General features: G+C 40.8%; 1 protein-coding gene across 1 annotated transcript in view; it reads right to left on the reverse strand.

Moving 5' to 3' along the window:
- The window catches only part of Gpc4 (glypican 4), a 109,998-nt gene that overhangs the window by 76,139 nt on the left and 13,795 nt on the right, over positions 1–20,064 (reverse strand). The window lies entirely within an intron of this gene.

The following is a 20,064-nucleotide window of genomic DNA, read 5'->3' on the forward strand; positions in this document are numbered from 1 at the left end:
CAGGCACCACGCCAAGTGCTATGCTTTCTATCTTCACTCAGTTCAGTGCCACAACTCTGTGAGGTAGGCAGAGAACTGTTCTCCCCTTCCCCAGCACTACTGTACATTGGGACACTGGAGTAGAATCCCTTGGAACCATGTCCATACCCAAGCTAGCTGTCAAGAGGACAGTTCATCATACATATTATTCCATGTTCAGTATGCCACAAGATGGCTTCCAGTGTATTCACAGATGCTCAGTTACCACCACAAGCAATAATGTAACATTTTCATTACCCCTGGTCCAAACTCCACACATCCTAGGCAACCTGTCTGATTCTAATTTCTGTCTCTATCATTTTGCTCACCATGGATGTTTCATGAAACTGGAATTGGAGTCATAAAAATGTGCTTCTAAAACTTCCACTCTGAGCCTGTCACAGGGGAAGAGGAGTTTCTCCAGTATTGACACATCTCTAACACCTGTTCTTTCCCCAAGCCAAGAGTCCTATTACCAACAACTTCCCCTTGCAATGTGAGATACATGTGGGACATTTTTTTTTTTTGGCTGAAGGTAAGGCTTGGCAGAGGGTTGCCGAAGCCTTCTGGGAGTTCTTAGGATATGGTCTGGCCTGAGAAAATGAGCACAGTCTCTGGAGTCGGAAAGACCTGCTTTCACCTCACACACTGGAAGTGCAAAATGGTTGTAGTCACTATGGAAAACACCTTGGCATTTCCTCAAAAGGTTAAGTGTCAAACTGCTACATACTCGTTCATTCTACTCCTAGAAATATAACCTAGAGATTGAAAATAAATCAGGAATGTAAACGAATATTAGAGTGTTGATCACAGGAGGGGAAGGTTAAAAACAACTGAAATGTTCATCAAAATGGTAAATGGATGATCAAATTGTGTTGTGTCCATACGGTGGACTAGTAATCAGCTACGAGAAGGGAAAGTCTAAACAATGAAATGATTAGCACAAACAGCTCAAACAGGTAAATTCAGAAACAAAAAAAGCAGATGGATTACTGCCAGGAACTGAAGGGAAGAACTGAAAGTGCTATCTTTTTTTTTTTTAACTTGTCACTGTGTGTGTGTGTGTGTGTGTGTGTGTGTGTGTGTGTGTGTGTGTGTTTTACTTACTTTACTTTGCATCCTGCTCACTGAGTTCACTCTGACCACTCACTGCCACTGAACTGCTCTTTTTAAAGCTGGATACCAAGCTACATGCTGTTAACTAAATCTTACTTCAATTGAAAACCAAAGTTAGTTTAAAGCCCTGGATTCATCTTGTAGAAGGGAAGGCAAGTCTCTGCTCCCTTGTGGGGAGAATAAAGTACCAGGGGAAGAGGGGCAGACAATGAGTCATTTTACAAGGTTTTGAGAGAGTTACTCGAAGACCCATAAAAATCAAGATCGATGGCACAGAAGAGGTGATAGAGCGAGAGAGAGAGGAGAAGAGAAGAGAAGAGAAGCGAAGAGAAGAGAAGAGAAGAGAAGAGAAGAGAAGAGAAGAGAAGAGAAGAGAAGAGAAGAGAGAAGGGAAAGGGGGAAGAAGAAGAATGAAAATCACCACCCTTGCTACTTAAAGCAGAATGGCTGGCTTTCTCAATTCTTTTTTCAATTGGGGTTTGTGTGTGATATCTGTGTACCACATGTGCACCTGATATCCATGGAGGTCAGAATATGGCATCAGATTCCCTGGGACTAACATTATGGACAGTTGTGACCCACCATGTGAGTGCCAGGAATCAAACCTTGGATCTCTGATAGAGGTAGCCAGTACTCTTAACCACTAAGCTATCTGTCCAACCCTAAGAAAGCCTGTCTTACATAGCCACTAGACAAAATAATGTTCTCATGAACCACATCAGTGGTCCTAAAATGAGCCAATTACCAAGAAATCTAGGTATCCATGAAAACTAGATTGCATGAGGTAGAATTTAGGGAGTCTTGAATTTTTAATTTTTTTACTTCTTTCTCTTTCTGCTTCTCTCTCCCCTCCCCCACCCCGTGTGTGTGTGTGTGTGTGTGTGTGTGTGTGTGTGTGTGTGTGTGCGCGTGCGCGCGTCCGTGCTTTTTAATATGGCTAGTTTCACTAATCAGCTTGCTCTAAGGGATCCTGCCTCTCCTTTCCAAGGCTGGAATTCCAGGCAGGCTGCCGTGCCCACTCTGTATTTATTTGTGTTTTGGAGATCCGAACCTGGTTCTCACACTTGCAGGGCAAGACCTTTAGTCATTAAGCTATCACCCCTGCCCCCTTAATGTTCTAAAAGTCCTTCAAAGTAACAGATTCTAGGTCCCAGGTTCCATCTTATTAATCAGCCCAGCAGCCTCATAAATGTCATGCAACTTCTCCATAGCAAGACACTGTAAGGTCTGATGTGAAAATGAAATCGACGCCCCTCCACCCACTAAAAAGTAAGTATTTAGGGCTCAGTTCCAAAAACAATATTTAGAGGTAGACCTTTGGGAAACTAACTGCATCATGAGAACTTTGCCCTAATCAATAACACTGGGTTCAAAACTTAATGGCATTACTGGGAGGTGAAAATACATGGTCAGCCAAATTGATGGAAGTTAGTCTTCATGCCCTGAACCTTTTCTGTGATTGCTTCCACCCCCACTTCCTAGCTGTCATAAGCCCACAGGGATGGGGCCAAGTGACTTATTAACTTGAAGCCTCTGAGAGTATGAGTCAAAATAAAATTTTCTTCTTTTGTTTTTTTTTTTTTCATTTGTCCTAGCAACGGAACACTAATAAGACTAAGTATCTCTCAGTAAGATCCTATTGAATCTTATGATTTAAAAAAAGCCTTCAAAGAATAAAAGACCCACTCAGGATATAAAGCATCCTTAGTGAGGGGGAATATAAGGAGTTACACATATATCAGAACATTTATATCCAAAAAAAAAAACCCTGTCTAACTGAAAATAATAAATAGCTCAGGAGCTAACTCAGCTGGTAAAGTGAAAGCATTGCAACCTAAACTCTAGTCCCTAAAACCCACATGAAAAAGCTAGGTGGTGTGTGCTTCTAATTGCAGCACTGGAGAGACACACACACAGGCAGACTGATCCCTAGAACTCTCTAGCCATGGCTTTGTGCTACGAGAAACCCTGTCTCTAAAAACAAAGTCAATAGCTCTTGAGGAATGATACCTTAGGTCAACCTCTGGGTTCCACATGCATATGCACACACATACACATACGGTAAACACTCACACACATGAGCACATGCACTTATACACACACACAAGAAGAAGGAGGGAGGGAGAAGGGGAGGGAGCAAGAGGGAGAGGGAGAGGGAAGGAAAAACAGCAAGACAGAAAGAGAACACCTTGTTTAGTTCTCAGCATTTGGTTGCTGTTGGAGGACTTGTCGATACTATTTATACACAATGCGAATTTTGCATCTATTTTTGAAAATCAGTTATTCTCTAAAGTAGTGTTTTCTCTTGGAAAGTGGAAAGCACAAAGAAAGGGATAGAGACAGAAACCGGATCCAGCCCTGCTAGTTACTACCTCATTCCAGAGCCCAAAAGAAGACCTGCTTCCAATATGTTCTTCATTACTCTAGGAAGACAGTCCACTTAAGGGCTCAACTATGGAGCCAGCCCTAGTTAGACAGGCTCAATGATAACCAATGCTCTGTCCACACTAGCAATTTTGAGGAAGCAATAGCTCTTAAGAAGCCAGCACTCCTTCCTCAATATAAAATCAGACATGCACTCCTGCCTCATAGGCTAACTGCCCTCCAGAGCAGCCCAAGGAGACGAGGGTGTGGTAACTGACTGTTGAGGAAAGAATCCCTGGTTAGTGTAGGCTAAATACCAGCACTAGAGTAGCACTCACTAACACCTCCACCAGGGTAAAACGGACATATGAGATCTTAATTAGAGATCATTATGCTATAGTATTTATTTTGAAAATGTGAATTTGGTTCAAGGCAATTGATATATCAGGGCATAATTTGAGTATAATGTGGAATTTCCCATTTACTTACGCACACAATTTTGTCGACAAGAAACATGAGGTGAGTGTAGAAAAATGTAACCAGCTGTCCTGAGCCATGTCAGAAGACACCAACTATACACAGCAAACTCATATGCAGTCAGTGACATTTTCCATCTAAGTTCAGATAACCCCCCCTTCTCATTCACGCTGGCACCCATGCTCCAAACAAACTCTAAATATCTTCAGGGTCAAGGACCACAGTTACTGTCGCAGCTATGTGCTTCTTAACCACTCGGCATGTAGAAAAGTGCACTTGTGTGTTTCTTCAGTCAGTCCTTGAGTGTTGTATCCTAACTCCAATCTTATAGGAATGCAAACAAAACAGCCAAAATCTAAGTCAGGACATCACTAAGTGCTGGTGAGGTTATTACAAAGCAGTAGGAACTCTCATCATTTGGCAGGAATGAAAAATGGCAGAGCCACCTGGGAATACATTTCCTTCAGCTGTTTCTTCTAAAACTAAACATACTCCTACCCTTCAGCCAGTGACCATGTCCCTTGGCATTTACCAAAAGGATCTGAAAATCTGTGGTCACATGAAAACTCACACACAAATGTTAACAACAGCTTTAATCGTAATTGTGAAATTTGGAAGCTACGAAGATGTCACTTAGGTGCTAAAAGGGAAAATATAGACTATAGTCTATCCAAGACAATTGACTATTGTTTATCACTAAAAAGAAATAAAACTATTGAGCCATGGTAAGGAATGGAGTAAACTCATCTGAAAAGGCTGTAGACACCATGATATCACATTCTAGAAAAGGTAATATACTATAATGGTTAGTGTATTGTTAAATATTTGCCCCAAACCACAGAATGTATGCCACCAAGAACCTCTTATGTATACCATGGACTCTAGGTTAATAATGGTATGCCAGCCAATACAGATCCATCAATTCTAATTACTGTACCAATCTGGCCAAGATGTTGATAGCTATGCACATGGAGGAAGGAAGGAATATGAAAATTCTTTGTGCCCTCCATTCAATTTTGCTTTGATTCTATAAGAGTTCTAAAAATAAAATATTCTAAAATACTAAGGGTGGAATTATTAAGATGGCCCAGTGGTAAAGAGTACTTGCTGCTCTTACAAAGGACCAGGGTTCGAATCCCAGCACCTGCATGGTCATCTGTAACTCCAGTTATAGGAGATCTGACATTCTCTTTTGACCTATACCAGTACAGCCATATACACACAATTAAAATTAAAATATATACATGAGAGGGGGTAAATCTTAACGTTCAAAGGCCTTCAAAAATAAATAATTCATGATTATTGTAATAATGTAACATAAGAATTTTCATCAAAGGAATGAAAATGACGAGATGTGCACTTTGACGTGTTTCCATGAACAAGACAATCAATCATATACGGGATTAAAATGTAAAAGACCTAGATAATTCAGACAATTTTGACTCCTTTGTAGACAGGACTTCCGTGCTCTTTCTCTTGTTTTCTGGAAAGAATAGCGCTATTGAATTTTCAGAAGTTAATAAGTCTCAAAGATCTCTGTCAAACAAGGCCATATCCTTCAGTTGCAGACAGGAGAGGGGCCATACCCTGTTCTTAAAACCTGCAGTAAATTAAAGTCATTTCTTTTTTTTAAGTGTTTTTCCCCCGAGGATCTCAAAGTTCAAACTTTAAAAGAGGAAAGAGACAGATGAGAGAAACTTAAGAGTTGCTATAAATGTCTCCGTCTTCAGTTTGGAAGGTTACGCAAGGATGCACAATTACCTGAGTAGGAGTGAAAGTCCCAGCCAAAAGCAGACACAAAGCATTGACCGTGGTTCATGGAAGCTTTAAGGCCATGGGCAATAGAACTGCAGGTACCAAGGCACCAGGAAGTCATGCATCATTTCCCAAGATTGACATACAAGACCTCAAGAGTAAACAGTCATCCTAAAGAGCTACAAACTAATTCTGTATCTGAACTATTACCTATCCTTAGATGTTCCCAGTGAGTCTTTTACTAGCCCCCTTTCTGACCTGCCACAATCCCCCACAATAAATGAGAAGAGTATCTGTATTAACTGTTATGTTGGACTCTGCTGAAACCTGAGACCCTCTTTGCATAGTGTCTGACCATACCTGAAGTACTGCTTGATAGAGGCCCCACTATCCAGCAGGAGATGAGATAGATAGATAGATAGATAGATAGATCAATAGATATAGCTTGGTAGTACAGAATGTGTCTTGGAAGTGAATATCCTATTCAATCCTTAGAGGGGGTTGGATAGCTGGAAGGATGGAAGGATGGAGGGAGAGAAGGAGGGACAGAGGGAGCCAGGGAGGGAGGGAAGGAAGGAAGACAGGCAAGATAAACAAGCAAAGAGGCATACAGGCAGGCAGGCAGGCAGGCAGGCAGGCAGGCGGACCAACTCTCTCCATGGCACTTTATGAAACTATTAGAGGACTCTTCAGGATCAACAGTTGAAAGGCAGTGAAATGGTTCAATGGGTTAAGTCACTTGCTGCCAAACCCAACAATCAAGTTTTAATCCCAGGTCCTGTAGGGTGAAAGAAAAGAACAGACTCCTGGAAGTTGTTTTCTGACTGGATGTGTGGGCATCAACACACAAAGTAAATGAATAAATGTTTAAGAATGTATTATTTGTAAAAATCATTAAGGTTCTCCATCCCAGCCCTGAGCTTCACCTACTCCAGGCATTCTGTTACTTCTGATGCTAATTTAAAACAGTGAAAAGCAGTCCATTGCTAGTTAAAATGCATCTACCTGCTGCGCTCTTTTCTGTGGCCCACATGACCATACAAAATGTGTGTATATTATTAGGCTGACACTCAAATGAAAGGACTTTTCCAAAACAGTACTTTGGCAGAAGAAAGTGTATGATTTGGGCCCAGCCATTAACTTTCTTGTGCAGAAGCTTCACTCCACTTACCTCTTTAACTTCCAACCTCTAAGCTGGCTTTTAAGAGGATTCTACCAGGAACCCAAATAAAATCGGAAAATGGTTAAACAAAGAATACGGATTTGCTTGTTTCAATTAAAATTAGGCTAGGCACACTCTCAGGAAACTTTATCTGGAATGAAACTGGGCCCAGCAGAAGGACTCTTTGATTTTAACACATAACGTCTTCAGGAGAATGAAAGGGATGTGATTTTATTCCCTTTCAAAGGACAGCAATAAAGACCCTCATGATCCTGTGTACGTGATATGCAGCCCCTAATGACATTAATGGAAGTGAGAGGCAGGTGCATATTCTCAGAGACTAAAGAACAACCTGAGAGGTGGCTATTCACTCAGCGCTCTGTCTATTCAGAAGCCCTAGCCTCCCTTGTTTTAAGGGCCTGCTAAATCACTAGCATGCTGTTCAAGCAGTAATAACAGCCCTAATTTGCTCTGATACACTTGAAGTAAAAGTACCTATTCTCCGAGGACAAAGGAGTCCTACTCCACCCCCAGTTTCTAGTCTGTTAAGTTTATGCTTTCTGAGAAGATGGGCAATTTTATACAAAATTAGGATTTTAGGGATGGGGAAAAAAAAAAGCCCACATGTTAATCCACCTGGTGTTTTTGGACTTCAAGCTAATTCTCACGGCCATTAGAGACCAGATTCTGTCTCTCATAGTTGAGGGAGGCAGTAGCCAAGTGCTAGCCCCTCTTTCTGTGGGTTAGATCAGGGAATTCCATGCCATCTGACATGCTGGTGCTGGCAGAAGTTGGAATCTCTCCTAAAGTAGAAATGGCTGCACTCATGAGCAGGTGCTTACATCGGCCCTGACTTATGATCTGCTGTGTACTGACAGGATCCTGCTTTCGCATATGGCCACTAAATCTTACTTGGCCATAGCACAGTAGCCTTGGTTCATAAGCACCAAGTGACTTTATGGATAAGGCTGGCTATGGTGGAAGCCTGGCACTTATCCTTGGGGTGGGCTCCAAGGCTGCTCATCTCCCAGTATATCCTCTCAACTGGAGTGATGAAAGCAGAAGCGGCTTTCAATTACATGTGCTGACAATCCTCACAGTGACACTAATTCCTTCTGCTTGTTTTCTTTCTTTCCCTCTTACCTTTTGAGATAGAATTCTAGGTAGCCTAGCCTGGGACTGTAACTCCTCATGTTACATGAAGATGACCTTGAACTTCTGGTCCTCTCATTTGTACCTCCTGGTAACTGAAATTATAGGCATTGGGCCAGCATAACTGCTTTATGAGGTACTAGGAATCAAACACAGGGCTTTAGGCTAGACTACCGCTAGCCCTATTAATTTCTTCTCATTTCCAGTTGTCTGTCAGAAAACAAAGAATAAAGAAGTAGAAAACATTCTTGTGAACAAATGTTCATTTTTTTAAAGATTTTTTTTTTAGATTTAATTATGGGGGGGTTATGAACATGGGTGTGTATATAGGTGCCCTCAGAGGCCAGAAGAGGGTGTCACATTCCCTAACGCTAGAACTACATGCACTTGTGAGCTGCCCAAATTGGACGCTGGAAATGAACTTCTGTCCTATGTGCAAGCAGTATACGCTTTTAACCTGAGGTGACTCTCTGGCCATGGTGTGCACCTCTAATCCCAGTCCTGGGAAGGCTTGAATAGAAGGATGAGACATTCAAGATTATCCTCAGCTTCATAATAAATCCCAGGCCAGTTTGGAATACATGAAACCCTGTCTCCAAAAATATGACAGACAGAGAGACAGAGACAGAGATAGAGACAGAGACAGAGGGGGGATATCCCGATGAGATTTCTACCTTACTAGTGAATTATATCTTTGCGGTTTAAAATATTAAATAATATTAAATATTATTTCCTGAAAGGTTTAGAAACAATTACATAGCACTTAGCAGACAGGCATTGCCAGACAAGTCTAATGTCTAGAATTTGTACCAGAAGCAGGATTTCCTGTAAACAAGAGCAGGGTTTAACTTTATAATCAGACTTAAACATGTTTGCTGCTTATTAATCACTTAGAACATCCCACCTGTGAGGCTGCAGCTTCTTAGCATACTAATTTGAATGCAGCACTGACATCCGTAAGGGCTCAAAGACTTGAACCAAACTCTGTCTTAACCTCTCCAAGCTGTAACATGGAATTCATACTAGATGAAAACTTGAGACCCAGATGATCCGTAACCATTTTCCTCAACACTTTGATGTGGTCACAATAGCTTGGTTCTTCTTGAGACAAGTCTGTTGCTGGACTCTTCTATGCTAGCAACGACACTGAATGTTTCCAGTAAACACACACGTTTACTGTACAAACAGTGCTGGCCGTAAGAAGTAGATGAGGAGCTACAGTGTGCACTTAATCAAGGAGCACTAATGGCCCCAGAAGTCCATACTTTTGAGACTTCACAAGAAAAAAGGCCTTCTCTCTACCCACCAGTGTTGTCTTTGCCCGCTGTGACTTCACAGGGAAAAGGCCTTCTCTCTACCCACCAGTGTTAGGTCTTTGCCTGCTGTGGTTTTAGTCCATTTGATGTAGAGGGAAAGACATTAGGCTTCAAAGCCTAATGGCCCTGATGTTCTAAGATCAAAGTACAAAAGCCAAGACGATGCTTTGGTCACACAGAGGTACTCCTTTTATTATTTTTTTTTTCTAAATGGGAAAGAAAACGAGTTTTCAGGGGGTAGGGACACACAAAGAAAGAAAATGAGTTTTTAAATCAAATTAATAAAGATTTACTTAATCCATGACCTTCTATGCAAGGCGTGATGGCAGACTATAAAACTGAGTAAGACATAATGCCTGACTGAATTCAAGGAGCTCCTACAGAGGCAATTAAAAAATAAAAAGTCCCTACCCACTCCCTTTTTTGAACCAAGGATCTTTTGTAGCCCAGGCTATCTTAGAACTCACTTTGTAGTCAAGGACTGCCTTGAACTCTTGACCTTCTGACTCATCATCCTCAGTGCTGGGAACACAGGTTTGAGCCACCCCACCTGACACAACAGCCAATTTTAAAATAAGATAAAATGTATTGCCTTGAGGACTAGGCCTATGTCTACCTTACTCATTTTTAAATCTTAGTAATTAGCATGTAGGCTGGGCCTGTATAAGATACTTAATGCATTCTTATACAAGAAATGAATGAACACTTCACTAATCAAATCATTTCCCTCTTTCATAGAAAATTGACATGAGGCAGAAGACTTTGCTAACCATGGGTATGTGAGCAAATACATGCAAAGGCTCATGAGAGATTTTTTTGACCAGCAGAACCATCTCGGGATATGGAACTGAGCACTTAGCATGTACAACTAACTCCCTGGATTCCATCCTGAGGGCCAGAAGAGAAAGAAGCAGAAGGTACAGAGGGGAGAGGGCGAAAAACTTCAACAGGAGTCAAAAACAATGTGTAAAGACCCCAAAAAAAAAAAAAGACAGCAGTCCCATCTGTTCTTGAGAAGTAAGAGGAAGGCATAAGATGGTAATATGAGAATGGTGGAGGAAAGTAACCCATAGTCTCTCACAAATTCACTATTAGGACTACAGAAGACATTTGTGACAAGGTCCACAGATTGGTATAGGAAGAGCCTATCTGGATGTTAATGCCTTAACATTCAACTGTCTTAAGAAATGGATGAATTCAAGTTCACCCTGAGATTAGGCACTGAATAAAAAAAGAATAGGCCCTCCAGGGCCATTCAGAAGTTCTCATCTAACATCCCAGGGCTCAGCCAGACAAGCACACTGGCTGAGACCAACCTTGAGCAGAGACGCATATCCCAGCCAGTCTGCTTATTAGAATCCAAGCTACAGAATGGACTCCAGCTGTCTCCAAAAGCTCTGAGCCCAACTCTTCAGACTGCTGTTTTTGATCTCTTGTGAAAGGCGGCCTGTTCTGACATATGTATACCACATACATCAGCCCTCATTCCCGCTTCTCAATCCCCGTACCCTCTTAATTTATTAATTTGAATGGCTGTATTAACAATTCTAACCTATAACACACTACCTATCTGAAATCTAAAAATGAACCCCCAAAGACTCTGATCAGCCAAAATCATGGGCTGAAGAAAAGAAGAAGCCCTCACCTCACAATGTGTATGAGCTTACATGACACAGAGTTTTGATAAGCTCAATGTTACAGTTCCAAAGACCACAAGGGATACAGCCAAGGAGGAGGAGGGACAGGAATTGCTAAAAGCCAGCACAGAATGACAGCTGACAGCAGGGAAGGAGACAAAAACCATTCAGAAAGCTCAGTTACCCAGAACTGCTCATTTCAAGGTTTGATTGTATTCAAGAATCCATATGCAATGAGGAAGGGGCTTTCCTCACAGTCCCCTTCTCTTTCCCGATCATCTCATCAGCTCTTAACTCACTTGTCGGTGAGACAAAGAATGTCATAGATGGGCAGCATCTTCAAAATAATTGAGCTCAATGCCCCCATTTTACAAATGCTAGGAACAAGGGCCTGGTAGCAAGACTTGTTACATGCCCTTCCTCCAGCTGGTTAGTGGCTTGGGAGCAGGTACTTCAGCTTTAAGTCCCAGGCCAGATCTAATTCACCACCTCCTCCTGTATTACATTGATATCTTCATGTGTTTTGCTATGGTGTGTGTTGTAGCTGCTATGGTAATACATATACATTACATATACAAGCAGGGGTTGAGAAGAGGCAGGGAAGCATTTAGCCCAAGGAAGGGGAATTACTTTCACAAGAGGCTCCTTTTCACAAAGATCAAAAAAAGCAGTATGAACAGTTGGGCTCAGTGCATAGAAAAGGGACAGGTAAGATGGGTCAACAGGTTGAAACATTTGCCAACAAACCTAAAGACTTGATTTCAATCTCCCAGACACACATGGTGGAATGAGAGAACTAACTCGTGAAAGTTGTCCTCTGATCTCCATACATACACCATGGCACATGTGTGCCTATACATATATACATACACATATACTCCCTTATACAAAATAAAACATATATGTTTTTAAATTATCCTAGTTGGCCTGGAAAGATGGCTCAGCACTAGCTGCTCTTCCGAAGGACCCAGGTTTGATTTCCAACATGCACATGGAGCCTCAAAACTATCTGTAATGTCAGATCTAATGCCCTCTTCTGGCCTCTACAGGAACTACACTCATGTGGTACACAGACATACCTGCAGGCAAAACTGTCATTCACACAAAACAAAACTTTCCAAATTTCTTCAGTAACAAAGTTTAAATGTCAAGTATTTAGAAACTCATCTCTAATTTGGTTGATTCTTCTTATGATTATTGTTGGCATGTGTCTTCACTTTGGAGCCGACCCTTCCTAATAGGAGCACTGTATACATCACTGAATACTGAAAGTGACCCCCACATAAAACCCTCCCCTTCAAAACCCAGTACATAGAGTGCTCTCTCTGCTTCTGCAGATGGTTCTCTTTGCAAGGAATCTGTTACAATAGTTCTGCAAAAGGCCTCGTGGACTGCTCTTAGCTCCCTGTTTCTACCCTTATCAACCACTTCCTTTCCTCCCAAGGTCAGAACTAGGATAGAACAAGAAAAGAGGCTTTGCAAAAGAATTGTGTAGATCCCACATCCCTTTAGTTATATAATATACTGCAGTAGCTTCTCTGGTTTCTACTGGTTAATTCTTTAAATTGCATTTGAACCTTATATATTGTTCTTAATTATTAACAGGCTGTAACCCATTAAATGTAGTATAGTCAACATTTTTTTAAAAGGTTCATGAACAGAGAGAGAGAGAGAGAGAGAGAGAGAGAGAGAGAGAGAGAAGACAGCATGGGACCAAAAAAGCAAATTCTCTCAGCATTTCTGCAAGCCCTCTGGAATAGTACTGCATAATTCTGGGCTGCAAGACAGAAACTGAACTAGGGGCTCAGTAGAAGTTATGGAGACTTGCAGGACAAAGTGCCCTAATAACAGAGACTAGTGTGGTACTAAGATTAACATGTACAGGGATACATCCAAGGTGCCAACTCTCACAAAGGCCCCTTACTCCTATAAGCAGTAATCTAGGGTAGAATGATACCAACCACCAAAGGTTAAAAGACATGGGATCTTAAATTTAGCTTCAACCAAGTGCATCACTGCCTTATCCAGTAAGCAACCAAAAGCCATTCCTCCCACCTGTGCAGGCGGCAGGGACAAAAGCAAGCAAGCCTGGGGCAAATCATGCTATGTGAAGGTTGTTTCTGAACACCAGGGTTGAGGCTACCTCAACCCACACCGGGCTGATCTCCGCAGCTTCCCCACTCCTACTGGTACATGTGCTTTGCCTTTTAAATGATTCATTGTCCCTGTTTCTTACAGAGACCTAATTTACAAGCTGTATCTTGTAGGTCCTAAATCAGTTTCCATTCAGCATACCTCAGCCTACTGTAAGCAGATATGCTTACAGAATAGGCACAATCTGTCTATTTTAATGGGGCATTATTGGCCAGATCTTAATTTTAGGTCCCACTGAGAAAAAGAATATAAAAAACTTGTTCCCCATGTGTCAGACTGCCCCAATGAAGTGGCTAACCTTTGCTCTCTTTCCATGTCTCTGCTCCTCCTCCCTCTACCCCACCCTTTAAGCGCCTCTTTCACTGGCCACCTGTCAAAATAAAACAAGCCTCCTCGGATCTTTCAAAAACTGATGCTGCAAAGAGGCTATTAGATGATTTATTTCCAGGATCTGTTGAAAGATAAAAGATGAAGCAGACATTTTAAAAGGCGAGACTGTACCCTCCTGATCACAAAGCTAGAAGCAGACAAACCGTGGAAGCCAATGACACAGGAAACGCCCTTTGACCAGACACAGACACTAAGCTGGGCAGACTTATTTTCATAAAACAATACGAGGCTGAATTAATCCATTTCACAAGTAATAGTCATAGAATCATTTCATTGTAATAAAGTAGGAGAGGAGGTAGGGTGGAAGGTTAAGAGGAACCCCTCTTTTAAGAAAAATAGCAGTCAGTATTTTCTAGAAGTTCTGTTCAGAGGACAAATGTTGTAAGCAGAAAGGGTTTTGTTTGTTCAGTGTCTATATTTTTTTATTTGTCTATTTTCTGTTTATTTTCCTGTCTCTGTTTTTAAGTGAGACACTCAGACATATGGGAAACTTTCCACAGATGAAAGGATAAAAGCAAAGAGAAAAGGTACTACCCTCTTCAACTGGGGATACTCAACCTGCAGGCTTAACCCGCCTTTCCACCAGTAAATGCTTTGACTATTTCCAGGAATATTGCTAAACTTGGTTTTTTAGAAACCAAAGGAGATGCAGGTTCCTGGCAAGAGCTAGCCGGAAGGTCAATTTGGGAAATGCTGAGGGGAGGGGCGCCTGATCTCATGGGGCTAAATTCCCTGGTTGAACATTTGAAATTGCTTCCCTTTGCTTTCCCTGCTCTCTGAAGAGTTTAAAGAGTATGCTGTGCTCATACTAGGTTTTATGCCCAGGGCATCTCCTGAAAGTAAAAACCTTGGTAATAAAACTGAAGTGAGGAATAAAGGTGGTCATTGCTATGTCCCAGCATCAAATCAAAGAGCTCACTGGAGCTAAAGTAGAACACTTGCCTAGATTGTTTAAGGTGCATTAGTACGTGCACGCAGGCACACACACTCGGTACCATTCAGCCATTTGAAAAATAATGCCAGTATACAGCCATAGAACCATTTATAATTTCACTTTGGAAATAGCAGAAGCAAGCCGAAAATGTAGCCTGGTGGTACAGCAATTGGCTAACTCAGGGGGCCCTAAGGTTCAACTGGTAGCACAAGGGGAAATAAAACAAAACACAGATGCACCAGCTTGTTACATACTGTGGTTGAAACCATGTAGAAATATACCCATGTGAGCAGGGCTGGACTGTGATAGGAAAAAGACAGATACAGAAGTGACTTGTCACTGTGGCTGTTACAGAGTATCTTCAACTGCAAAGCATTTGTCTTGTGACTTGCCATAAACCATAATCTCAAGAGGCCAACACTTGCATCCAGGTACAAAGTCCCAGTAGCATAATTATTAATCAGGGCTGGCAGGAAATAAAGATCTGAAAAAGAGAAGATGCCATCTGGTACCCCCCAATTCATTCCGCTTTCTAGAGTTCATGGGCACTGGAACTAGAGATCAGAGTACTTGCCCTGCTCATGCATGAGGCCCTAGGTTCCATTTTCAGAACTTGAAAAAAAACTGTTTGTCAGGCAGTGGTGGTACATTCCTTTAATCCCAGCCCTTGGGAGGCAAAGGCAGGCAGATCTCTTAAGTTTGGTCTAGCTTGGTCTATATAGTGAGTTCCAGGACAGCCAGAGCTACACAGAGAAACCCTGTTTCACAAAACGAACAAACAAACAAAACAAAACAAAGAAAAATGTTTTTAGGGTCTGAAGAGATGGCTCAGTGGTTAAGAGCACTTAGCAGCTCTTTCAAAAGGGCTTGGTTTGATTCCCAACACCCACATGGTAACTTGCAACTGTCAGTAACTCTCAGTATCTGGCATTCAAATGGTGCACAGACATACAAGCAGACAAAACATCTATACATCAGAAAAGAAAAAAATGAAAAGAAAAGAATCTCTTAAAAAATAAGTTGCCGGGTGGTGGTGGTGCACGCCTTTAATCCCAGCACTTGGGAGGCAGAGGCAGGAGGATTTCGGAGTTCGAGGCCAGCCTGGTCTACAGAGTGAGTTCCAGGACAGCCAGAACTACACAGAGAAACCCTGTCTCGAAAAACCAAAAAAAAAAAAAAAAAAAGTTAACCTTTAAAAAAAATCACAAAAAAATAAATACTTAAGAAAAGGACTGACAGATGTCTCAGCAGGTAAAGGCATATGGCACCAAGCCTAAAGAGCAGTTTGATCTCTGGGACCCACAACTTGTCCCCTGACTTCCATACATGAATTGTTGCACATACATGAAATAAGTAAGTATATGTAATTTACAAATTTTTAAAAATGAAAACAGTATCAGATGGCACACAGCTTCTTGAATTTTTATGATATACATTTAGTATAAAACAAAAGTATTTTCAGGTTTCCGGTTATTGTATAGAGCTGCGGTTTACTGTTAGCATGGTATTGGTAGCTACGTAGAGAATGAGATATGAACTCACAGATACAAAGGACCTCATTACCACTAGCGATAGGAAGAGTCTCACTCTTTAGACTAAAGAGCCATGATGCTACCACAGACCTGACAGCCCAGCTGACAACACTAATTATTACCCTGTCTAATGTCTTTACAAAAGAGCCTACTGTAATAAATTCTTTCTAGATTTAGGAACACTAGGAAAATATCCTGGCTGAAGAACTATTGTGTTTCCTTTTATCAGATTAGGAGGGAAAGGCATAAGCAGTTGGATGTCCTGTGTTGCCTCAGCTACCTGGAAGCCCAAAGTTCATTTACTGTAATAGGTCTGGTTTTAAATTCTTCATTCCATCTGAAATTCTCTCCTCTGTGCTCACTCTTTGTATTTCCTATTTGCATTAAGTGGATTAATCCACATAAATGTATTCAAATTATATCTAAAATTGAATGCACAGTGAATGTCATCTCTTGTTACTCAAAATAATTGTTGTAAATAACAATTTTTGTTATGACTGTAGGAATCCAATTGAATATGGCTAAAATAATTTTAAGCAGGTGGAGTTTTCATTAATTATTTTGTGATTTTTTTTAAGTTTCATGTCCTGCCAGAATTTTTTAATTAAACACATATGGTTCAAGGATCAGTAACCAGCTCTTTTTATAACTGCACCCGTGGTGTTTGAGGGACTAACAGATTTCCATTAGTACAGCAATTAGAGAGCTGATGAAATCATTTTAGTCTCTTGTTTCTTCTTTAAATGGTAAAAAATTCAATATTGACTGATTAAAAGATAACAAATATCAGGGAATGGGGGAAGAGAAGAGAGGTGTAGGAGACATGCTGGGTCAAAGTTACAGTAAGTTGTTTGGAAAAGGACATGGGCACAAATCTCCCATCTCCCAGGCCTGAATCTAATGCAAAGGAAATTTGTAGTGTATGAGAAAAATCACAAACATTGAACATTTATTAACATTTAAATGTACTACTACTCTGTCTTAACTAAAGTAATGATAAGCCAGGCATCATGGCAATGCCAACCAAAAGGAGAGATCACATCAAGTAAAGAAACTCTTAATGACAAATTAATGATCCCTTGGTTACCTCTCTAATCAATACTTTCTTCAACATGACTACATATGTAACTATAAAAATACAAGCTCCAGCCTAGTATGGGAGTTTACACACCTTTAATCCCAGCACTCATGAGGCAGAGACAGGTGGATCTCTGAGTTTGAGGATAGTCTGGTCTACAAAGTGAGTTCCAGGACAGTCAGGGCTACACAGAGAAACCCTATCTTTAAAAAAATGAAAAATAAAAACAAATAAAAAATAAAAAAATACAAGCTCTGGCCTAACTTCCTGATCACATTTCTAGGAACTGTTGAAAATGATGAAAATTCCTCTATGATCAATTAAGAACAAATGCCCTAAAACTTGAGGCAATTCATATTTGGCAAAACACAGAATCAAAATCTCCATTTCTTAAATGTCACCCTAGGAAGCCAGAGCATTGGCATAATATTCAAGCATATAGCATATATTCAAAGACATTTCTGAAATTAATAACTGTGCCAAAGCAATCATTTCCTTTTATTCTGAGTGATCAGCTACATTCTCCTCATATTAAAAGCATGTCTCAATTTTCCCTGTTGTTTTTCCTCTGTGCAAAACATGACGGTACAACAGCTGCTGGGACTTCAAGAGAGAAAACAAATATCCTGTCGTTAACAGCAGAGTTACCATTAATCTCTTATATTAATATGGTCAATTGGAAAAATGCCTTCTATAAATTTGAGTAACTGGAAGGAATATGGGATGAACCATACACTATTTTGAAGGAAATGAATATTTACCACTTTCTAACACACAGTGACCCCAGGAAGTATAGCAACAAACACAACTTAAGAGATCTACTTTTATAAACAGAACTATTGGGCTGGAGAGATGGCCCAGTGGGAAAGGGTAAGGACCTGAGTTTGAATCCTAAGTTGGGGAAAAAAAAACAGCACAACTAGGCACACCCATAAGCCCAGCACTGGGGGAAGGGCAGAAACAAGAAATTCACTGGCAAGGGAACATAGAGGAAACTGGAGAGCGTCAAGATATGAGAGACCCTGTTTCAATGGAATAAGCCAAACAGTGATGGAGCAACACATTCATCCTCTGGCTTCCACATGTATCACACACAGAGAGAGAAAATAAAGAAGAAAATAAACAGAGATATTGTTGAAATTAACACAATGGTTCTGGTTTCAATGGTTCCTGACATGTTTATTAACACTTTTCCTCCCTTATGGATGTTGAACGTCTTCTAATATATTTATATGACTCAGTTGATTCGCAAACACACTGCATTCGTAACATGTTATAATGAATTGTGTCCTTCTCCAGAATCCCATTGTGTTTAATTCACTCTGAAGCTTAGAGGCAACCCAGAAAATGATCAGGGCTCCAGGACAGAAGCTAGAAGTTTGCCGATGAAAGTGGTAAATGTTGAGAGCTTTAAAAATAGACCGTTCTTTTTTTTTTTTCTTTTTCAAAGCAAACACATAAACATGCAAAAGATTGAAAATAAAATAAAAACAGAAGCTGGGCATAGTGGTGCCCACCTGTAATCCCAGCACTCAGGAGGCAGAAGCAGGTGGGTCTCCATTAAGCTACATAGGAAACCATGCCTCAAAACCAAACAAAAAAATACATTGAATCTCTTTCTGTAAGCTCTCATGAACTCTTGTGGCCTAGGGCCTACATCACAAGACCTTCATAACCCCAGGCCCATCTCAAAGATTAAATTTTAAGAAACAAAACATTTTTATTTTGATTTGGACAAATTATCTTCATCATAATAATAAGTCATAGTACTTTAAATAGGACACTGGCCATAATCATCACATTTCAATTTGTATTGAAACCAGGGTAATACCCTAATTGCCATCATAAAGCAAAGACTCGGCCCTCTGAATGCAAACTGGTATATCCAATTTATTACTATGCAGTCAGGGATTCTGTATCAATTGGATCTTGGACCTTCAGCCTTTGCTGTGACCAGCACTTGAGAACAGGAGAGTTGGAAAAGAGCAGATAGCCCAGAAGTATAACCAGTTAATGCTCCAAATACTGGGATATCATTGTGACTGTAAGTAAAGTTTCCTACATTCTGGTATCTACATACATGGTACCAGCTACTTAGCACTTTGAATTTCTGAAGAAATCACCATCTAAAGATGGATTTCATATACAAGTCATCTACATTTTCTGGAAAAAAAAATGTAGCAGGGGTTGTAGTTCTGTGGTCGACCATATTTTCTGCTCACGTGAAGACCTTCCATCTTAAGCACAGGAAAAGAAATAGGAAGGAAAAGAGAGAAATTAAGTAAAACAGAATAAAATTAAAAACTAGTAACTCTTGAAATGGTGAAAGGCCAGGCTAAGCAGTAGCATGGGGCTTCCCATTGTGTCCCTGCAAGTGCTACACTTATCACTTGGGTTGCATTTGTTTCTGTCTTAATCTCTGTGACCAGCCTCTTTGTACTTGCTCTCCAGGCTAGGGGCCAGGGTCCTCCTCTCCTCCTGGAGGCAACCTGCACACCACATCACCATCTCTAATAAAAGGCTCAAAGAGGAAAGTTACCAATTGAGAGGAACATTCCAACCACATGTTGCTGAGCCAATGTTGTACTCAACAGTCATTACTGAACTGAAGGACACCATTCTGAGCCACTCTATCTTTATGGGATGAGACTGGACACTGCCTTTTCACAAACACCTGAAGGCTTTGGTGCTTATACACTGATGCCTCTCTAGAATACAACAGAAAAGTGATCCAAGAGTTAACTTAGAACTTTCTATCTACTAGTACCCATCCAAGTCCAACAAGCATCAATAAAGATGTCCATCCAGAGTATATGGCCAAAAAAAAAAAAAAAGTATTCCTTCTAGGTCTTGATAACAGGTCTATAACCTCTGCACTACTCTGATAAGTATTCTACAACTGGCCTCAGGATTCACTGCCAGAAACACAAATGGCATGTTCATGGGTTGGGGTAGCAGGAAGCTAGAGATGATGAAAAA

The sequence above is a fragment of the Arvicanthis niloticus genome, chromosome X (assembly GCF_011762505.2).
Source record: "Arvicanthis niloticus isolate mArvNil1 chromosome X, mArvNil1.pat.X, whole genome shotgun sequence".
NCBI classification, from domain to species: Eukaryota; Metazoa; Chordata; class Mammalia; order Rodentia; family Muridae; genus Arvicanthis; species Arvicanthis niloticus.